A 9,179-nucleotide genomic window follows, 5' to 3' on the forward strand; every position below is an offset into this window, starting at 1 on the left:
CTCCCTAAAAACACCCAACAACCCACCGCCTCCTTAAGTGCTCTGGCCACTTGCGGAGCGTTTGCCCCCGGCCTCCGCCAGGCTCAGCTGGTGCGCGGCGAGGGCTGGGCGCCTCCGCGGCTCGCAACTCGGGCAGGGGCTGCGGGGAAACTCCGCGCCGGTGCGCGCGGTGGGACTGGCGGCAGCCTCTGCCGGAGCCTTTCCCCGCCGCGGTGCCTTTATATACGTGTATATATATGTATATATGTGTGTATATGTGTTTTCCCCCCCTCCCCCTGCGGTAAGCGGAGCCGCGGCCGCCACACCTGCCCGCACCTTGCCCGCCGGGCTCTCCGCGGCAGCGCTGCCGGCCGCGGCCCCGGGGCGGCTCGAGCGCCGGGCGAGGGTCGCCGCCGGTGCCCGCGGAGGGCTACGTCCGTGGCTGAGCCCTTCTCCTTCCTTCCTCACCTTCTGCCAGGTGACTTGGCTTTCTCTTCTTATTGTTTTCTTTTTGTTGTTGTTGTTTTCCGCAAAGGCGGCACGAATCGTTCGTAGTGGGTGAAAGGCAGCTTTCAGGGTGGGCTAATCCCCTCGTGTGCCTATGCTTCCTCAGTGCTCTGCCCAGTTGTCTTCCTCCTCCTGCTCTGTTCAGTCCTTTCCCACTTCTTCTGATAACTTTCCCTGGCATTCTTCCTCTTCCCCCCGCTCACGGCCACAACACACTCCTTTACACGTCGGCACTGGTGCGCCCAAAGTGACCCAGGCGCGCAGCGGCAAATAGGTTTGCGGCCTTTGGCTGAGTGATCTAAGGGTGCGCCTGGCCCCCTGTAACCTGTATGGGATTGGGTTGTAGCTGTGAAAAAGCAGCATGCAGCAGCTTCCCTTAAACCCTAGCTTCAAGGCAGTTAGTAGCAGGCATAGAAGAAGAATGGAACAAGTTTTGCCTCAAGCATGTTGTTTGCGAATCAACCCTCCCACCCCAAAACCCTGCTTTGCCTTGGCTTGTGGCTTTTGGAACCCTCAGAGTCTTAGAGATGCAGCAAGATGACCTGTAGTGCAGTCTGTTTTGTTTACCATAAAGTGAAATATTGAAGATAAAAATACTACTTCTCTATGTTTTCTGCCGAAATATTAACGAAATGATGGATCTTGGGTTTCTTTGCAGCACAGGGCATCTTTTAATTGCGCCTCTCCTTCCTTTTGTCATCAAAAATGTGGTTCTCCTCCCTTTCCTATTGACCATCCTTCTTCTCGTTTGTGATTGTGCAATGTCTATCTGTCAGCTACAAAAACTGCTTACATGGAAAAATATAAAAATGACCATTTTTGTAGTTAGCAACTGGAAATACAGAATCAGCACTGTGTGACCAGTCTGCCTTCCATAGAATACCAGTGAAATGCTGCAAGCAGGGTGCAGTGAGAAGTGGTCCTCTGCTGGGCCATGCTGGGAGTGGTTTGATGGGGACTGCAAGGGCTTGCAAGATGTAAGGGAGATGCAGTTTGTCTCATCCTGGTGTCTGTGGTGTTAGATTTTTTTTTTTCTTTTAATGTTGGTAAAGACCTCAGTGTTTACATTAAATGTGGTTGCCATTGTTTTGGAGCAGTTACCAGACTCTCTCAGGTCACTGAGTGTAGCATTATTAGCATATCTGTATCTTCAGGTAAAGAGATAATGTGCTCAAAGCTCTATGTAAGCAAACTTCTTGTTTTTACTGGTGGAAGCTATGGAAATAAAACTGGCTTTGGACAATACTTGTCACATAACTCGTAATGATTGTAGTTACACATTCTCATAATTCAGAATAAATGTTTTTGATTGCATGTAATTTTGAAGCCATCCAGAGAATCCCATGAGATTTAAGTGGAGAGAGCTAAGGCCCCGTGAGTAAGAACACCTCATAATGATTAGGTGTCAGGCTATGTATTACGATGATAAGGAGTCCAAGGTTCATCTAAAGATACTTAACTTCTGTATTTTTTCAATCTATGTGCTTCACCATAGAAGTCTTATGTTTGGATGACAGCTTAATTCATGAAATATACTTGACTTTCATTCTCTCCACAGTCCAGCTGTAGATGGCAAATCACTCGTGTTAAGTACTGTGTTTTTCCCCTGCTGGTGAAAGCTTGTTAAAACCTAAACATCTGAAGTTGCATAATTGGTGCCCTGAGGGTCAAAATAGAATACATATACAAAAACTTTTCTCTTCAGCTACTGCAGTGGAATAACAGAAGACTTGAAGTCTGCACAATAAAGACTGCCCTAATAAAGTGCTTGCTAACTGCAATTTCAGTGCCTAGCACTTCCTTCTCGTATACGCCTTATAATAATCTTGTGTCACCCCGTGTTATAGAAGAGTGAAGGACTGGTCAAATATACAAGATTTCCTAAAAGAAGCAGCTTTCAGTCATGCCAGACAAACACGGCGGCTCTTGGTCTGCGATCCCTCCAAACTTTGGAGTGCTGCAGAACCTCTTCTCTGTACTCTGCGTGGCTGGTAGCAATACAGAAAAAATACAACAGCTAGGAAGTGTGTTGCTTACAGTACAAACAGCGTGTGGGACTGTATCCTGATATGTCAGTTCAGAGAGAATTGCAAAGGTGCTGTGTCTGTGTGTGCGTTCTCTCTGTAGGTAGATAGGTTTGGTTTTCATATTTCCTTTGACACCAGGATTTCTTCTTGCCTCTTCATTTAAAAGCATCTGGTTCTGTGTCTGCTTTGTCCACAGGGATTTAGCGTTTTCATCATTCTCATTCTGAGCTGGGTTCCCAAGGAAGCTAATCAGCAGCTTATGACTAGATTGCTTTCAACTGTTTTTGAAGCCACTGTGTTTGTTTTGTGGTGCAGGCATCAGGAGATGCCTGAAATACCCCTTGGGCTGAGGGTAAGACAGTACTTTATCAATACCTGCTAAAACTGTAAGTCACTAGAAATACCATTGGTGGCTAAACTAACCGTGTGGTTATATATTTCTTTTTTGCACTGTAAGGATTCACTATGAGGCTAATTTGTTGTTTTCGGTGCTAATTCTTTATTTTTTACAAGTATTAAATGCTGTGCATTACTAGTAATTATTTTGTTGAGGCCCAGAATTAGAAGTTCTGCTTTCATTGAGGACTGTAACTGCTGTCATTTTATCTCAGCTCCAGAATCAGACTGATTCTTTCATCCAACACACTGATTTTCTCATTGTTTGGTACCTATATCGATTTAACCCTGACACCTAGAAATTTCATTTTCCCACCTTGGGTCTCAAGTTAGATGGTTGCTGTCATTTGAATTTTACATCTTGCCAGGAACTTCAGCTTTTACTATAGTCATGAATCACTGCTGGGTTTCTCACTGTCACACACATACATGAACTGAAGCATTTGGTCATTTAAAGTTTCTTCTACATCAGTGAGACTACTCGGGATGCATGTGGCTAAGTATTTGTCCAACTGTTTGCAAAGTAGAGGTCTTGACTTGCTGTAACTGGAAGATTGGAAAAGACGGTCTTTGATATTTTAGAGATTCTGTACATTTTCCCCTGTTCCCTTGCAAGGTTAGTCGCAGTTTTCTTGGAAAGACCARGATGATGGGGGAAGAAGCAACCTTCACATCTGCATTGTGGGTTTTGTTTTGTTTTTGTAATAGTATGTTGTGGCCTCTGAGGGGTCAAAAATTAGTCAGCTAAAAATGAAAACGTTGTTAGCATTAGTTTTTGAGGATCTGTTTTTATTGAGCGGTGCCCATGAGCCCACAATCACTAATCATGTGCCTTTGATTTTATTTGGAAATTAATCTCATTTTTTGCTAAAATTTTAAAATATTAGCCAACTAAGGGCCTTGAATGCTGCCAGTTGAACACTTTCAGCCCTTCCCCAGCTCCCCCCCCCCAATGCCGCTGTCTGTATAATTAAAGTTACTCATGCTGTGAATCTCTGCAGGATTGAGATCTAAAGTGGAAATAGTGTATTACAAATTGCTTTGTTTGCATTTATTACCTCTCTTGTTTTCTGAATAGACTCCAGCAACCTTATGCACTCCGAATAGATGAAGTTAGCAGACATCTCTAGCTTCAAAGGTGCCTGATTAGTATTTTACATGGGATTTGTACATCTCGCCTTAAGTTATCCATTTCTGTGGGGTTTTGTGTTATGTAGCTTTCTGATATTTAACAGGCATCTTCATCACTAATGGTATGACAGGGAATTCTAGTTGCATTTGTTCGTAGAGCTTCACTCAGGTTAACTTTTTGACCAACTGGGGAAATTCCTATGTTGTCTAATAAAGCTTGGGTTGTGAAATGCTGAACCTGTTTTCTTGGGATACGGTGAAACCTTTGAGTATTTCAACAGACTATTTAGAAAAAAAATACATTTTTAACAATGAGATCTGTTGAGTGAGAGTAGGTGTTACAGATGTTAAAGAGTTTGTCTCTACAGTGGAAAAAGGTGGCTCTTCTAAATCCAGATGGAAACTCAGCAACTTTAAAGTAGGCTTTGTGCAGATAACTTGTCTTTATTTATTTTTTTTCCCCAAGGCTTTCTATTTAATGTACTGGTTTTACATAAGACAGAATTTATCTTTTAAAAATCCAAAGTGTTAGCATTCATGGATTTTAGGCTAGCACTGCAGGTAAGCAAATATATTTCTTTTTCAAGCATTCCGTGAGCGTAGAGGAGCTGTATGCAGCTGACTTAATTGCGAAGCTTGCATAGCTGGTTGCCTGTTGGGCGGGGGGGGAGGAAGGGAGAAAAATTTACTATAGCTCTCAAATGCTTCAGACTTAACCTACTGCAAGAGTATCACTGTGAGCCTTAATGTCTGTAGCTCAGGAATGTTTTAATAGGAGAATAAAGGGATGACTCATGGGAATTTGTGGATATTACTTTCTGATTTCTGCTCCTGCATGTAAAAGCGTTTTTAAAGATTTGAGCAAGTGGAAAAGCAGGCCCAAGGCTTGCTGCTACTCCCATCAGAGCGCCCTTCGCCTCCCCCCCGCCTTCTAGGAACTGGCTCAAGTGCAAGGAGAGACTCCAGGCCAGATGTTAGCAGCATCTTTTCACTGTTCGTTAATACAGGTCCAGAGCCATTAGGAAAATGAAACAGTATTTAACGTACCTCCCAGTTTGGCTCATAAAACTTGTTCTAAAAAACATGAGAAGTACATGAGATCAAAGAAGTTCACTTGTCCTTTAATATTTACGGATATATGGTGGGATATAAGCTTGTCCTAGTCTCATCAATGTTTTCACTTCAGGTAAAATTTGACATTGCCRTGATTTGTTTGTCTGGTGCTCCTAGTGGTTTATTGTCTTCTGCCTAAAACATTTGAACTCCTATTGAGGAGTAGTTTCAGTCATTCTGGGGAGGATGAGAGGTCTTAATGTTAGTTCAAACCTCTGAATGCTCTTCTCACTAAGATCCCAAACCCTTTTCTCATGTCTCATGTCCTCTTCCTTCTTCCAGTGCAGCTTCTCTTTTAGCTTCCTTCCAGAATGTGTCTGAGGTGTCGTCTTCTCTATTTCCTGAGTCAAAGATCTCTTGATTTCCAGTATACTATCTCCAAAATATAATTTGGTCTTGAGGAAAGCATTCTTTTTTTCTGCTGTGTTTTCATCTAATTCATAAGCAATTTCACATTTAGTGTTTCAGTGCGATACCTGATTCATACAGGTATTCAATAAAAGTTCAGTGCCTTCAGGAATTCCAGTGTACATCATAAAAATATTTTTGTGTATATAGTTCTGTTGCACGTAACATATGAATGTGAGACCTTTGTACAAAGAGTTGAGACATTCATCTCTCCTCTGTTTAGCTCTTGGGAGTAACTCAGAGTACAAATGACAACAATAAACGGAGTTGTTGCTATGAAATTGAGTTACATCATGAGTTTATAATATCAAGTTGTAATAAAATACAGATCGATTATCTTCCTTGCCATTTTAAAAATGGAAAAGTCAGCCATTTATAGAGGTGCCTCTAAAGTAATTTACAGCTTTGCACAACATGTCTTGGGAAGCTAGTAAGTGCATTGTGTTGCATTCGGTTGATGATATAAATACATATATATTTCATATTCAGAATTTGGTGGCTGATGGTATATTTAAATGCACTTTTTTTTTCTTCCTCTTTCATTTCAGTGTCATCGCAGGCTTGCTCTTCCCAGAGTGGAATTTCTTATTCTCTGCTTAACATCTATCATTATTTATTGCTTTGCAATCCTTCCCATGCTCTCACAACCTTAGTGTAATGTTTCATCTCTTCTATTTCCTTCTCTTCCTGTATTCAGGAATAAAGAATTGTCTCAGGGTTAGGGCCGAGGGCTGGGAGGTAGGAGACTGAAGTCTGTTCCTACTTCATCTACAAACTTCTTTATGGCTAAATAAATCAGTGTTAACTGGTAATTAGCCTCTTAGTACCTTCTCACTTACAGGGGACAGGACAGAGTGAGGGATCTGTACTTTGTTACCTTAGTGTCCTTTATGTAAATAGTCACTGCGTGACGAGTGTCATACCACTGCTGAGGAACAAATGTAACTTCTCTCTCAGTCATGGCTTTCTTTTTCGTGTTCCCCAGTATGTGCTCTCATTGCTGCTTCAGTGCTAGAGCACAGACACATTTTGAGCCTTGCCTTCAGCTTTGGGCTCTGTTCTTTCCCTTCTCTACGTGGGCCCTAGGTTCATTCTTACAGTGTTTTCCTTTCTTTGCTAGCTCAAGCCATGGTTGTCCACTGTTTTCCATTTTCTGGTCCATCCTGCTCTCGAGTCTTGCTATAACTATGTTCCCACTTTAATCTCCTATTTCTCCCTGTTTTTTTTATTTATTTCCTAAGTTTTCCCAGCCCTTTTTGTTTTACTTTGCTCTTTGGTACTCAGGAGAGCTCCGCTTCCCACCCTTGTGAAATTCACTTCCCACCAGTTCTTCCAGGAAAGCTTTTCCCTTCTCACAGGCTGACTTCCTTCACTTGTCCATTTGTGTCCTCAGCCTTTATTCCAGTGTCTTCTGAAATGTAGTTCCATTGATTTCAGTGGGACAGTCTGTATGTGAAATTAAATGGGTATTCAAGTCTTTGTAGGAATATGACTTTAGACGGTAATATCTTCTCTCAAGATTTAATACTATGTATTTTATCTAGGTAATAATTTAAGCTGACTTCACGCTGTTATAGAGCTCAAGACCTGAACAGGAGGTGTTAGTGTGTCTGTTTATTTGTTTTTTTTGTATGTGAAAGAAGTGTCTGATGCACACAAATCTGTTCAATCAATGGCTTTTACTGAACATGATTGTAAGACATATTCATAAGTGTCTTTAAGCAGTGGCATTTGTAGTTTTTATTTCTATTTAAAATTTGCATTTTTTTTCTCACTTTTTATATTAAAGCTAAGTGTTGACATTCAAGAAAACGATGTGTTCATATGTTTCTTAAAAACTGAGAGTGCAGAATATAGCCCTGGAAGCAAGCTGCTTTGGAGGCCCAGTCTTGGTGGTGACTGACTGATGTTGCAGTCTAGTGCAGGTTAGCTACGGTTTGGCTCTTTTGGAGGTGGTTGGACTTCCAAGTTGAGGATTTGGCAGATGAGGCAGCAGTGCTCATCTGCCTAGTCCAGTGCGCTGTGTTCCACAGCGGCTGGTAGCTTAGAGCAGCTGGCAGAGGTGAACTGTGTCTCCCGGGGAAAGTGTGTGTCTACTTTTTTGGAGGAGGCTGAGGCACAGAGAATGAGAGTTTATGTCCCATCAGATTCTCTGAGTATTTTAAGCTGTGCTTTTATAACTCTGAAAGCTCTTACTGTCCAAAGAAATGTCCATTCCCCTTTTAATAATCTCAAGATCTTGATTTCAGAGACAGCTGTTTTGTCTCTTTGCCTCAGTTTTTCCTATTTATAAAACTATCTGCCTCTCAGGAGTTCTGCGAAGCTTAATTAGCAAATGTTTATACAGCCTTTTGAAGATGTAAAGCCCCATATAAATGCTAAGTATTATTATTATTACCACCAGCTGCTTCATTGTAATTGCAGTAATAAAAGTTTCAGTGCTAATGGTTGTATTACCCTTGTTCTAGATACAGGCTGGTTTTCATGATTGTTGGGATGGTGAGAGTCCTTTCGTCGCCATTGTCTCGCACAGGAAACGAGACGTTCAGAGCACTTACCGAGGTAGACCACCCTGAAGTTTGCCTACGGGGTGCCACTCTGCATATTTCCTTTTTCAAGCACGCTTGCATTCCAGAATGTACTTTTTTTTTTTCCATGATGTTTCGCAAGCTTTCCCCGTGGCCTGACCTCATCTGTTCACGCTGCGTCTAGTGCTGCAGTCGCAGGGGAGCGAGTTGAACAATGGGGACATTGAGGGCAATGGTAAAACCAGCGGCGTAGCCCGCAAGGTCCAACGTGTGGGAGAGCCGAGGTGAGGGAAGCTGTGCTTGCAGCTGCGAGATCTTCGTGAAGGACTCTTAAGAATGGTTAAACTCCACAACTGGGAAAGAATAAAACCTCTTCTAGAGTAGGACAGTATTTACAAGTCACAGCGCAAACTGGGGGAGGTCGCTGCTACGTAGTGTCTACACTGATTAGAAATGAGCCAGCAGCAGTTGCATTCATAGTGTTTGTATGTAAAAGAAGGATTTTCGGTTATCTTTTGGAGGTGATTGATGATTGGTTGTATAGGGAAAGAGATATATAAATCACAATTAGCCCTTAGGGTTTTTTTAGGTCTACTTTTGTAGAACATCCATGACTTAAGGCTGAGCTATTTTTATTAATGTTCTTGTGCTTATCTCACATAACCAGCTTGTTAAAAGAGGATATGAACACGTTTTAAGYCTCCGACTTATAAATTGCGAGAAGGAGAAAAGAAGATTGATTCCAAAAGGCTTGAAGGTAGATTCATTTTTCCTTTAGCTAGTAAAATGAGGGAGGGAGAAATTAAATTGAAGTACTGGTGGGCCAGTCAGTTTTTGCCAGGTACTCTCTAAATCATTAGATTTAGCTCTAGTGTATGATGTAATTGTAAGACTTTAACCAAAAAGAATATAAATACAGGGGAATTCTGTTTTGGTGAATTGATGATTATATCTCCAAGTCATTTCTGCCTGAAGTAATAAGGGCAAGAAAAAATGAAATAATAACAGAGCAACACTGAGGCGGAGCAATTATTTTACAATGATATCCTGAGGATCTGAGGGGGTTACTTGGTCACATTATAAGAAGAAT

The sequence above is a fragment of the Apteryx rowi genome, unplaced genomic scaffold (genome assembly GCF_003343035.1).
Source record: "Apteryx rowi isolate R43461 unplaced genomic scaffold, aptRow1 scaffold_31, whole genome shotgun sequence".
In the NCBI taxonomy this organism is placed as follows: Eukaryota; Metazoa; Chordata; class Aves; order Apterygiformes; family Apterygidae; genus Apteryx; species Apteryx rowi.